Raw genomic sequence first — 13825 nt, forward strand, 5'->3', positions numbered from 1 at the left:
AAAACATACTGCTTTGGCAGCAAAGCAATTGCTCAAGAAGAAGCACATCAAGGTCATGGAGTGGCCTAACTAGTCTTCAGACCTTAATCCAATAGAAAATTGGAGCTGAAACTTTGTTGCCAAGCGACAGCCAAGAAAACGTAAGGATTTAGAGAAGATCTGTAAAGAAGAGTGAACCAAAATCCCTCCTGAGATGTGTGCAAACCTGGTAACCAACTAAAAGAAACCTCTTACCACTGCGCTTGCCCACAAGGGTTTCTCCACCCCAAGTACTAAGTCATGTTTTGCTTGGGGATCAAATACTTACTGAGTTGCAGTTTAGTGGGTAGAATAACATTTGTATTGTGTTGTTTTTTTTTTCGGGATTTTTGGTTGATATTCTGTCTCTATCATTTAAAATACACCTATGATAAAAATGATAGACCCTTCATTTCTTTGTAAGTGGGCAAATTTACAAAATCTGAAGGGGATCAAATAATTATTTTCCCCACTGTACAGAGGAGGTACGTATAACATGTTTGTTATATAAGATCCTTTGCAATCACTTTTAAGTGGACCTTTGCTCTAACTGTGAAATTGTCCTCCCTTGCCTCCTTCCCCCTTCTCTCTTACCAACTGACTTTTTTAAGGACCTTATGTGTACTTTGGTTTTTCTCATCTAGGCGAGACTTTGAGCCCACCGCTGCACATGTGCAGATATGCAGCAGGGCTCAGATCCAAAGAGAGCCCTGTGGCACATCTGCACATATGCGGGGTACCCAGCCATTTGCACTCAAGCGGGAGTTTTCCTGCACTTGCACAAAGACAGCTAAGAGGGAAGTCCAAAACCTTCCCTGTCTGTGTGAGTGTGCATCAATTCCATTGTGCCTGCACAGAACTGCTAATGGAGTCTGCCAAGAATCAAAGGCTGATACAGTGGGTGTAACTGTGCATGTGCCATAATGGTGGTTCCTGGGGGGCGGGGCCACCTAAGAAGGCGGACTGAAGTAATGACCAAATTATTGCTAAATAAAAATTCCTTGAGTGGGAATGTAAACATTGTTCTAGTTCATAAGGCATGGTATGGGAGTCGAAATGGTTAAAACATAAAAGAAAGTCTTGAGTAGAGTGTTGCAGTAATGTTTTGGTAAACAGGTTTATGGAAGTGTCCGTTGTGTACCACTTAGTTCATATGTTTGTGTCTGTCCGCTCCCGAGCGATGAAATTCTCCCTTGCAAGGGAATTTACTAAGACTGGAGCAGCTGTGCATGGCAACCAATCAGCTTCTATCTTTCATTTTCAAAGCTTAACTGAACAAGCTCATCATAGAACCTGATTGGTTGCCATACACAGCTGCTCCATTTAATTTCCATCCTAGTATTTTCAGATGAGGGCTGCACCAGCTGTTCGATTTGTGTTCATGTTGAAACAGCAGTTAGTGGAGGTCAGCAGCACATACTTTGGGGGACATTTTATCAAGAAATACAATGGGGTTGGTTTACTAAAGGGAGATCGACTGTGCAATATGCAAGTGCAAATACACTGACTTTCCCCAGAGCTTATTGAATGTGCTGAAGCTTTACTCTGAAAAGATTACCCAATCGGGTGCAAGGGGAAAAAAAAAAAGCTTTCACAGGATGGAATGATGAAAATCAGTAGAGCTTCATCACATACATTAAACACTGAGGAAAATGAGTGCAACTGAACGTGCAAAGTGCACAGTTATTTGCCTTTAACTCCTTGGGGCCAAGCGTCTGCAAATATGCGGCCTCTCAGTGGCTGGGCCGAGGGGCCGCACATTTGCATACCCAGTGTAAACAAAAGATGTGCCGAGACTGCGCGCCCTGTGCTCCCGGCACATTTACCGGCACCTCATGGAAAGGGTCCGATTGTTACTTTCATCAGAGGCTGAAAATGCATAGATGTGAATGTGCCCATAGGAAACCATGTTACCATAAACTATAGTGAGTTTCTGCAAAACTCGAAAAGTACACAGACAGTTCTCCCTGTGGCTGTGGATTTCTTCCCGGTACTCTGGTTTCCTTCTACACTCAAAAGACATGTTGGTAGGTTAATTGGCGCCTGGCTCACATCTACAGTTGTGTTCAAAATAATAGCAGTGTGTTGAAAAAAGTGAATAAAGCTCAAAATCCTTCTAATAGCTTTTATTTCCATACACACAAATGCATTGGGAACACTACACATTCTATTCCAAATCAAAACATGAAGAAAAATATATCAAATGTGTCTTGTTCCTCTAAAAAAAATTGAAGAAAAGTGAATATTAGACTGTTCAAAAAAATAGCAGTGTTTGTATTCTTCTTTACAAACTCAAACATTCACTATATAAACTGAAAAATGTTTGAAGATTTTGCTTTCCTTTGAATCACTTAATGAATATTTAGTTGTATAAGCACTGTTTCTGAGAACTGCTGTACATCTGTGTTGCATGGAGTCAACCAACTTCTGGCACCTGTGAACAGGTATTCCAGCCCAGGATGATTGGACTACATTCCACAGTTCTTCTCTATTTCTTGGCTTTGCCTCAGAAACTGCATTTTTGATGTCACCCCACAAGTTTTCTTTTGGATTAAGATCCGGGGATTGGGCTGGCCACTCCATAACGTCAATCTTGTTGGTCTGGAACCAAGATGTTGCACGTTTACTGGTGTGTTTGGGGTCGTTGTCTTGTTGGAACACCCATTTCAAGGGCATTTCCTCTTCAGCATAAGGCAGCATGACCTCTTCAAGTATTCTGATGTATTCAAACTGATCCATGATCCCTGGTATGCGATAAATAGGCCCAACACCGTAGTATGAGAAACATCCCCATATCATGATGCTTGCACCACCATGCTTCACTGTCTTCACAGTGTACTGTGGCTTGAATTCAGTGTTTGGGGGTCGTCTGACAAACTGTCTCCGGCCACTAGACCCAAAAAGAACAATCTTACTTTCATCAGTCCACAAAATGTTGCGCCATTTCTCTTTAGGCCAGTCAATGTGCTCTTTGGCAAATTGTAACCTCTTCAGCACGTCTTTTTTTCAACAGTGGGACTTTGCGGGGGCTTCTTGCAGATAGCTTGGCTTCACATAGGAGTCTTCTAATTGTAACAGTACTCACAGGGAACTTTAGACCTTCTTTGATCTTCCGGGAGCTGATTGTTGGCTGAGTCCTTGCCATTTTGGCTATTCTTCTATCCATTCGAATGGTAGTTTTTCGCTTTCTTCCACGTCTTTCAGGTTTTGGTTGCCATTTTAAAGCATTTGCGATCATTTTAGCTGAGCAGCCTATCATTTTCTGCACTTCTTTATATGTTTTCCCCTCTCCAATCAACTTTTTAATCAAGATACGCTGTTCTTCTGAACAATGTCGGGAACAACCCATTTTCCTCAGAATTTGAGAGAGAAATGCACTGTAACCAGCATGTACAACATTTGCTGCCTTCCTTCCTTAAATAAGGGCAATAATTGCCACCTGTTTTTCAAAGAATGAATGACCTCACTAATAGAACTCCACACTGCTATTATTTTGAACATGCCCCTTTCAATTAGTGATTCAATTACACAGAATCAGCAGCATGCATGTCATGACTGTTGGGTCTGTTGGATTTCTATTACTCTACTACACCTGCTAGTAAATTATTTGCCATGTAGAAATATCATTTCTACCAAAAACAGCGATTGATCAGGTTAATGATGTCTGACTGCTAATATTTTGAACACAACTGTATGTTAACAGGATTGTAAGCCACTCCAGGTTTCTGTAATTTAAAATGTTACTAAACCCACAACAGTAAAATCAGTCTGTATATGCAGTAAAGCATGCTTGTTATACTCACTGTGGAACCTAAGGGGTTTATCCTCTGCATTGTGTAAAAAGGCTGTTTGATCCTGTCTTCTCTGCCCCTCTTGTTCAAATGTCTACCTGATAAGACAGACTGAACCCGTAGCCACATGCACATGCTCAGTTTAGTGTGTATTGATAGAGAAGTTTATTTTTTCTTTGAAGAGTGCATGTGATCAGTACAGGACCAATCAGCATTGTCCAGACAGAGGGTCAGGGGTTTTACATCCTCCTAGAGCAGAAAGAAAACTCCTCCTACAAGCTTTAACCAGTGCTCTGCTGAAGTCACAAGACTGCTCTAACTGCTGATGAGAAAAGGTATTTAGCAGTTTATATTTACTAAAATAATTGTATTTCCATGTTGTGTGTACTGTGGGAGACCAGATAGTGAATGCAGAGTTTGGGGTTTAGTAACACTATAAAGCGGAGCCCCACCCAAAAGGGGAAGTTCTGCTTTAAGGACTGCTCCCCCACTCTCCATTAAGGATTGGCACCTTTGGGAGAGGGGGGGGGGGGGAGCGGGTACCCGAATTTGACAGGTTCCCACTTCTGGTCCAATCGCCTAGGCGATTGGAAGCGGAAAGTGTCCTCCCTCCCTCCCTGTAGTCTTTTGGGACACGTGACAGGTCCCAGAAGACTACAGGACCATTCATGAAGCGCAGTGCTACTTGCGCATGCCCAGTGGGCACCCGGCTGTGAAGCCGCAAGCTGTCACAGCCAGGTGCCCACACTGAAGATGCCGGCCTCCTGGAATGCAGGACGGCCGGTGAAACGGGCTGCGGGGGACACACCGCGGGACCGAGGGACAGGTAAGTGGCTGTTTTTTAAAAGTCAGTAGCTACAGTTTTTGTAGCTGCTGACTTTTATTTTTTGATAGGTTGAGCGGAACTCCGCTTTAACACAATTATGCTCTCCCAGAAAGCAGGAGGCAGGTAACAGGGCAGGATTGGTCAGCCATGAAGAGGCTTTTTCAGCTGTAATTCTCAGTTCTACAGCTGTCATTGAACAAAATAAAACCAAAAAAGGAGACCGATAAAATCTGTTCCTATTATTTACTGTCCTCAGAGAGGAAACCTCTCATGGGAAAATATTCGTCAGCTTAACAAGCATAACAATGACAGAGAACTGTATTTCTAACTGTACTGTGGGCTCACTGTTATAGAAGACAAAGAAATCTATTTACAGAGGTAGATGTTAACAAAAACATGTGAACAGTGCAAAAGGATTGGGGCGTCACTGAAGTCAGAATGGGCACCTGCACTGATGGAGCATATTAACCACTAGCCTACAGGGCACTTGTACCCCTTCCTACCCAGGCCAATTTTCAGCTTTCAGCGCTCTTACACTTTGAATGACAATTGCACGGTCATGCAACACTGTAACCAAACAACATTTTTATCATTTTATTCACACAACTAGAGCTTTCTTTTGGTGGTATTTATTCACCACTGGGGTTTTCATGTTTTGCTAAATTAACCAAAAAAGACTGAAAATTTTGAACATGTTTTTCTTTGTTTCTGTTATAAAATTTTGCAAATAAATAATTGTTCTTCAGAAATTTATGCCAAGATGTATTCTGCTACATTTCTTTGCAGAAAATAACACAAATCAGTATTTATTATTTTAGGGCTCTTTCACACAGACATTCCGCTCGGGTACATCTGCCCATTTTTGGAACCTCCATTCTCCTCTATGGAGCCGTGGGTGTAAACGGACATGTTCATTTACACCCGCCGACATCCGATCCACCAAAAAGGGATGAATGGGGATTCAATGACCCTTCCGTCTGTCGGATCGGGTCAGATGAAAACAGACAGGCAGTCCATTTTCATCTGATCGCCCATTGAAGAGAGCGGGCAGCTCTGTGTCTGCTCTGCAGAAGCAGAGCGGACACAGAGCTGTCATCCGCTTGCTCAGTGGGGATCAGTGGAGAGATCCTCCGCTAAGCAAGCAGATCCGCTAAACGGGTCCATCCCGTGTGAAAGGACCCTAAGCATGTAGGAAAGTTATAGAGTTCACAAATTATGGGATATATATGAAAATGGATCAATCCTGAAGTACTGACAGCCAATCTAATTTCTTGAGGCTCAAAAATGTCAGAACAGTACAGATCCCCCAAATTCCCCCTTTTTTTTTAAAGTAGACAGTCCAGTGTATTTAATAAGAGGCATGGCGAGTTTAAGTCGGAATTTTTTTGTCATAATTTTTTGAAAAATGAAGAAATTAAAAAAAAAATTTCACCAATTTTTTACATACTGTCACCAGTGCAGTACAGTGTCATCATACTGGTGTAGCGGTGATCAGGGACACTGTGTGGTGAACAAAAATTTTTATTAATTTTTTTGTGCTGTCAACAGTGAAACAGATTAATTGGTTTTGAATGCATTTACAAATTTTTTTTTATCATGTTCCTGTACAGTATTTATGCCTTTAAATTGCACTTTATAAAGAGTTTTGAACAGATAAAAAATTTTTTGACTTTTTTCTGACCTCTGGAATGGATTCATTGGTTTTCAATGCATTTACAAATTTTTTTTTAATCATGCCACTTCATGCCTTTAAAGTGCACTTTATAAAGAGTTTGAACAAATAAAACTTTTTTTTACTTTTTTTTTTTACCTTTTTCAGACCTCCATAACGGATTAATTGGTTTTCACTGCATTCCTATGGGAAACTACGTTTCAGTTTACAAATTTTTTATTTTTCATTTTGGATAGAGCAAGGGGGGAATATAACCTGTCAGTTAATTTTTTGCAATCTGTGTCCCATGGGGAAGATTTTCCTTCACTTCCTGTCCCATTTCAAAAACAGGAAGTGAGAAAATAGCAAACGAAGGGAATTTCCTGGGGACATCCAGGTGACCAGAACTAGTGTCCCCATTGGAAAATTTCCCCTACATTACTTTTCTGGTGACAACCCAATATGTAGGTTTTCATTTACTTTCACTTGCGAAGATAATGGTAAACAGGACAAATGGAGAGGGTGAATCTCCCCAATGGGGGCACAGACAGCAATAAAAACTGACAGGTGTTCTAATCCCACTCCACTCTATCCAAAACTACAAAAAAGTTTTGCCTTTAGTTATACTTTAAATGCTCTACAAAACACCAGCTATTAAGTCCCATGTGAACAGGTCCTCTTACATCTTGTGTTGCTATGTGTATTCACATATTCATATATATATGTATTTGATTATATAATAAATTAGGTTTGACTTCATTCATACCTTTGATACATGTCATTTTGATGATATTTATATTCATATAATGCATTTTGGAATAATGAATTTATAATAAATGATCAGATTGATCTAAAATGTCATAATTTGAAGGGATGTTATGCTTTTTAGCTACAGGGGTTTTAGATCTGGATCTGACAAATAGGCATTTGATTTGAAGTCCTCATGCACATTGGACATTTTTACAACGGCTGTTTTTGGCTTTTGACATTTTTTTTCTACAGCCAGTAAACTCCCCAGCATGGTATCCTATGTGTCTATGCACACATAGACTGTAATCAACGTTTTGTGGCTGGAAAAATAAACCCAGAACTAGTGGGATTCTAGAGGAGTAGTTTAGCTGTAAAAACACTCTAACACTGAAAAACTGTAGCAAAATGAGGTAAAACCTGCGTTTTTGGATTTTTTTGACCCCACAAAAACTGCTAAAAACGCAAATGTGGAAAAACACGTGAAAACGCCGCTAGACGCTAATGCAAACATGCTAAAAAAAGCTGAAAAGTGCACATTTTTAACATGAGTTTACACAGCTAACGTTACCAGCGTTATCAAAACATCAAAAGTGCATGAGGGCGAAAGTGGTTGTAAAGGCTCAAGGTTTTTTACCTTCATGCATTCTATGCATGAAGGTAATAAACATGTGTGCTGCAGTGCCCTGAGCCCCTTCAATGCTTACCTGAACCTCATTGTGATCCATCGATTTGCACAACAGCCTCGGCTGTCCCGGGTCTCTGCCTCCTCATTGGCTTCCACTGCTGTCAATCACAGCCAGTCAGTCAATGAGGGGCAAGAGGGGGTGGGGTCAAGCCACGTCTCCATGTGGGGATGGACACATGGAGCAGCAGGTGCCCCCATAGCAAGCTGCTTGCTGTGGGGGCACCCAACAGGAGGTAGGAGCCAGAAAAGCCTGGGGGGGGGGGGGGACACAGGAAGGGAAGGATTCGGGCTGCTCTGTGCAAAACCACTGCGCACAGCAGGTAAGTGTAGACATGTTTGTTATTTTACAAAAAAAAAGAACCTTAAATATCGCTTTAACCCTTTGGGATGCATTTATGGTTGAGTTTTGGCTAGAGATGTGAATTTTCTGTAAATTGTGAAGCCATAGGAGAAAAAGTTATTTCTCTTTTTTCAGGAAAAAATGGAAACTTTCAGGGAAAAAATTTTAATTGAAAAAAAAATTCAGTGTGGAGTAGTTTTACAAACTGAAAGTAATTTTGTTACATTTGGAACATGAATTGCTCTGTATATAAATGTACTATGCTTGAAATAAAAGTAATTATTAAAAAATAACAACTTGCTTTTTGAAAGTTTTTTTTTTCATTACAGATGGAATGACAAGGATTGTATATGTTAAGAACATTTTAACTACACGTGAGAATGGCAACCCCCCGCCCCTTCCCTTATAATAATTCAAAGCTTCCTGCCAATATGCATTTTCAGTTATTGATATTGCTGATCCAGAAGAGCCCAATGCTCTTGCAAGAGCTTGTTCAATGTTCTCCTGATTTTTAGCTGTCATTGTACCTATAAATGAAGGGATTGTGTATTTTTGGGAGGTCGTGGTTTGTAACACTTCCTTACTTGAGGATGCTGTTGATGAAGAAACACTTTGTGATGATCCAGAAGCAACAGAAAGAGTGTTTCTGAAATGAGAACTCTAGAGAGAAAAGCTACTGGCATGCCAGGATGTGTTTTGTCATCCTTGTAGCATTTGGAAAAGAATATTTAAAATATTTTCAAAATTTCCATATTGCAGCTTTGCTCTCAGCAGAAACTGCACTGTGGAAATGTTTCCGAACTCTAGATGTTGGTCTCACCAATTTACTGAGAGGAGGAAAAGAAAAACACTTTATTGACGAGACTATATGTAAACATTCTACTGTGATGGTGGAGAAAGTTAATAGGAATCATTTAAAGATTATAAAGATAAACTCATTTGTCCAACTGACCCTCTTACCTCTGAGTTAAGGCTTGAGAGGACAGAAACCATCATCTACTGTACCCCAACAATCAGCTAGCTGTAGGAGGTACAAGATGGAGCCCACAAGCAAACTAAACTGGAGCCTTTCCATTGCAGTGCCCCCTTGTGGCAGAAATGCTTGAGAACTGCATTGAGAAGAACAGTGTATTCCAGGCTTTGCTTGTCTTCAGCTGAAAGAACTTACAATAGTTTAAGACTTTACAAAAAGTCTCAGAAATCTTTCATCAAGGTCTTCATGTTATATAGTTTGAATACCATATCATGGATATATTATTTATCAGTGTAAAAAACATATTCCACACTTCTTTTTTTCAATTGTTTTCTGGAAATAAACAAAAACCGGCTTTAACCGCTTCACCCCCACCCTATAGCAGAAGTACTGCTACAGGGTGGCACGGCTGCGCAAAATCAGGTATATATATGTGGCTTGCATTTCCGGGTAGGGGGCGCATGTGTGTGCTTCCCTACCCGATCTCTACAACACAGATCTCTCCTGTCAGCTCCTGCACATTGCTTTGTATGGCTCTGCCTAGCAGAGCCATGCAAAGCAGAGTGTTTACAGGGAAAAGCACACACACAGCACACAGTTAACCCTTTGATCGCCCCAGATGTTCCTGCCCAGTGCCATTAGTACAATGTCAGTGCTTTTTATTAGCACTGATCACTGTATTAGTGTCACTGGGGATGTCAGTAGCAGTTAGTCAGTTTCTCCCAGTGTCAGAATGCCCACTATAAGTCACAGATCGCTGCCATTACAAGTATAAAAAAAAAACCAGTTACAGTATATATACCGCCATTTGAAAATGCTATAACTTTCACTTAAACCAATTAATTTACACGTATTGGGATTTTTTTTAGCAAAGACATGTAGCAGAATACATTTTGGCCTAAATTTATGAGGAAATTTGTTTTTTACAAATTTTTTCCTGGATATGTTTTATAGAAAAAAGTCAAAAATAATGTTTTTGTTTTTCAAAATTGTCGGTCTTTCTTTGTTTATAGCGCAAAAATAAAAACCGCACAGGTGATCAAATACCACCAAAAGAAAGCACCATTTGGGGGAATAAAAGGAAATAAATGTCATTTATGCACACCGTTGCATTACCGCACAATTGTCAGTTAAAGTAACACAGCGCCGTATCGCAAAAAATGGCCTGGTCAGGAAGGGGGGGGGGGGGGGTAAACCCTCTGGAGGGCAAGTAGTTAAAAAATGTTTTTTCACATTTGTTTCGGTTTTTTTCCAGGCCTTCCCACCTGTAGTTATCGCATGATATATTTTTGTCTTTTTATGTATCAATATTATCTGTGTGTGCAAAAGACAAACTTTCCCTGAACCTTGCCCCCTCTTCCCCCTGTGAAGTAGTAACATAGTCATGTGCATCCCCGCTCCTGAGATGTTTGCTGTACAGTTCTGTCTGGGCTTGCTCAGCCTTTGCAACAATCACTCCCAATGCACATGTACACTGCTTGCCCCAATGATTTCTTTGGTTCGGTTCCTCTGAATCTCTGGGGACCATAATTAGTAAGGACCAGCAATAGGAAATAAGTGAGCGAGATGTATGCATTTTTTTTTTTTTTTTGCATGCATTAATATTTTGCTGCAAAAGATGTGTAAAGCCAGGCATAGTAAAAAAGTAAAGGGTAAAGGTGTGGGGTGAAAGTATATATTTTACTGCCTGTTGCCTAGCATTTTGCTACCTAAAAGTGAAGTTTTCCATTAAATATTCAAATAACATTCTTAATCCTACATAAATGGTGATGTAGTGAAAGTTGTAAGGCCTTTTTTAATTTTTTTTCTTCTGTTTGTGCTTTTTGCAAACATATTTATTTTGTGCGGGCTCATCTTTGCCTAACAGATAACTGTGTCCTATAGTGATGTAGTGATATAGGGACCGATGGGAGGAACCATTGCACACAGTGGGAAACCAGACATCCAACACTTGTGGAAGTGTGTCAAATGTTGAAGATTCCTCAGCCACCATAGCTTTTCAATTAAGATAGGACTCATTAACAGCTGGACAAGTACGCATTAGTGATCCTCTTTACTACCAAGCTTTTTGTGGACATTACTGGTTTATTTACTTATTTATTTTGCGAGTTTCTTCAAGTTATGCAATGAACCTTAAGGAAGAACAGATAATTTAGTAGTAAATGTGCAAAAGGAAAAGCTGTTTTCCTTTGGATGTGCTGTTTAAAAGATACCGCCATGGCCAAAAATATTGGCACCCCTGCATTTCTGTCAGATAATCCACGACTTTGCACAGAAAATTGTTGCAATTACAAATGTTTAGGCATTCTCGTGTATTTCTTTTGTTTGTATTGGTATGACACAAAAAGTGGAGAAACAAAAAGCCAAATTTGATACAGTCCTCACAAAATTCCAAAAATGAACTAGACAAAATTATTGGTACCTTCAACTCACTTGTACCAATTAACAAGTGATGACAATATAGAAATCACACTGGAAACCAGTTAAAATGGTGAAATATTGACTCAACCTTTCAGTGGCGTGTCTCTGCGTGCCACATGGAGGATAGAGAAGGAAAAGAGCAGCAAAAAATTGTCTGAGGATTTGAGAACAAAAATTGTGGAGAAGCATGGACAATCTCAAGGTTACAAGTTAATCTCCAGAGATCTTAATGTTCCTGTGTCCAACATTGTCAAGAGGTTTACAGCCCACGGCACTGTAGCTAATCTCCCTGGACATGGACGAAAGAGAAAAATTGTTCAAAGGACTATTTGAATGGTGGCTAAAGAACCTCAATCAATCAATTTTCAGACAAATTCCAGCTGACCTGACAACTATGTCAACTCAAACTATACATCACCATCTGAATGAAAAGGGATGTTATGGTAGGAGAACCAAGACGACCCCACTGCTGACCCCAGTACAGAAAAATTAAAAAGCCAGATGGATTTTGCCAAAAAACGTACCTGTGGATCCGAAATCCTTTTGGGAGAAAGTGAAGTGGCCTGACAAAACAAAATTACAGCTTTTTGGTAAAGCCCATCATTCTACTGTTTTCAGAAAAAGCAATGAAGACTTTAAAGAAAAGAATACAGTCCCTACAGTCAAACAAACATGGTGGAGGTTCACTGATGTTTTGGGTTTTCTGCTTCAGGCACTGGATGTCTTTACCGTGTGTATGGCATTATGGAATCTGAAGACTACCAAAGGATTCTGGGGTACAACGTAGGGCCCAGTGTAAGAAAGCTGGGTCTCTGTCAGAGATCATGGTTCTTACAGCAGGACAATGACCCAAATCACATGTCAAAAAGCACTCAGAAATGGTTTAAGACAAAGCACTGGAGAGTACTGAACTAGCCCTCAGTGAGTCCAGATCTCAATCCCATAGAGAACCTGTGGGGAGATCTCAAACCAGCAGTTGGGAAAAGGAACCCTTCCAATCTGAGAGAGCTGGAGTAGTTGGCGAAAGAAGAGTGGTCCAAAATTCCAGTACAGAGGTGTAAGAAACTCATTGATGGTTACAAGGAGCGATTGATTTCAGTTATTTTTTCCAGGGAGTGTGCTACCAAATATTAAATTGAGGGTGCCAATAATTTTATCCAGTCCATTTTTGGAGTTTTGCGTGGAATGTGTGTCAGATTTGGCTTTTTGTTTCTCCACTTTTGTGTGTCATACCAATACAAACAAAACAAATAAACATAAGAATGCCTGTCAAGGACCTCAGATCTGCCCTTGATCGTGCACGGATCTGCGCATGCGTGGTATGCCCGGCCGCACTAGCGTGTGAGCATTGGGACCTGGGCACCCGCGACGGCAGTGGCGGTCGCGCATTCGCACTCGCGGACGCGCGCCTGGCACCAATCAGGGCGCCCTATTTAAAACAGTACAGGTCTGTGTTCTAATTGCCGTATGGTCTTACCTGTATCCTGTGTTTCCTGTATTGAGATTGCCTTGTTGCCGACCCTGCTTGACCCTGATTTGCTGATTGTCTCCTGTTCTGATCCCTGGCTTGTCTGACCATTATCCTGTTTAATCCTGCACGTTCTGTTTTCCTGTTACCGTGCCGGCTTGTGACTCGTTTATCCTTCTGTCTACTGTTTTGGTACCATTCTGCCTCCACCGTTACTGACCCGGCCTGCCCGATTCTGCTCTCGCTACCTCCTCACATCAGACTCTCACCTGCTATACACCTCCGGTGGTGCTTCTACCACAGCTGGGTGAACCCAGGGGTCGCGACCTGGTCTCGGCTTTCTCCAAGTCCATCCCCACCATCAGGGGCCCTGGTGAACAAGCAAGTTTGGATTTAGATTCCGCGCCTTGGGGGATTCCGGTCTGTGGATTGCTAGAGGCTACCGCCGGCAGGGACATAACAATGCCTAAACATTTGTAATTGCAGCAATTTTCTGGGCGAAATGGTGCATTATCCGACAGAGATGCAGGGGTGCCAATATTTTTGTTCATGACTGTAGTTATACATTGATTAAACCATCTCATCTCTTCGTTTCAGAGTACAATCTAGACTTTAAGCAGTTTAATTTAACAGTAGACCGTCCTCCCATCCACACCAAAATAGCAGCATACCTTCTATGAACTAATCTGCACCAGCACATTACAGATACAGGTCCTCCTAGTTCTGAAACCACCAGAGTGTGTCAAACTTGGGAAGCTGATGCAACAGTAATTCAGTTGGGGACAGCACAATGGGTTTTCCAACATTTGTCACTGATCATTTCAAAGCTGAACGGACCTTAGCGAAAAGTACAATTGAAAGAAAGATGTGTAGAGATTACCAAGTCAAACCATGTATTGTAG

Source organism: Staurois parvus, unplaced genomic scaffold (genome assembly GCF_062004578.1).
Source record: "Staurois parvus isolate SC_StPar_1 unplaced genomic scaffold, SC_StPar_1.0 ptg001418l, whole genome shotgun sequence".
Lineage (NCBI taxonomy): Eukaryota > Metazoa > Chordata > Amphibia > Anura > Ranidae > Staurois > Staurois parvus.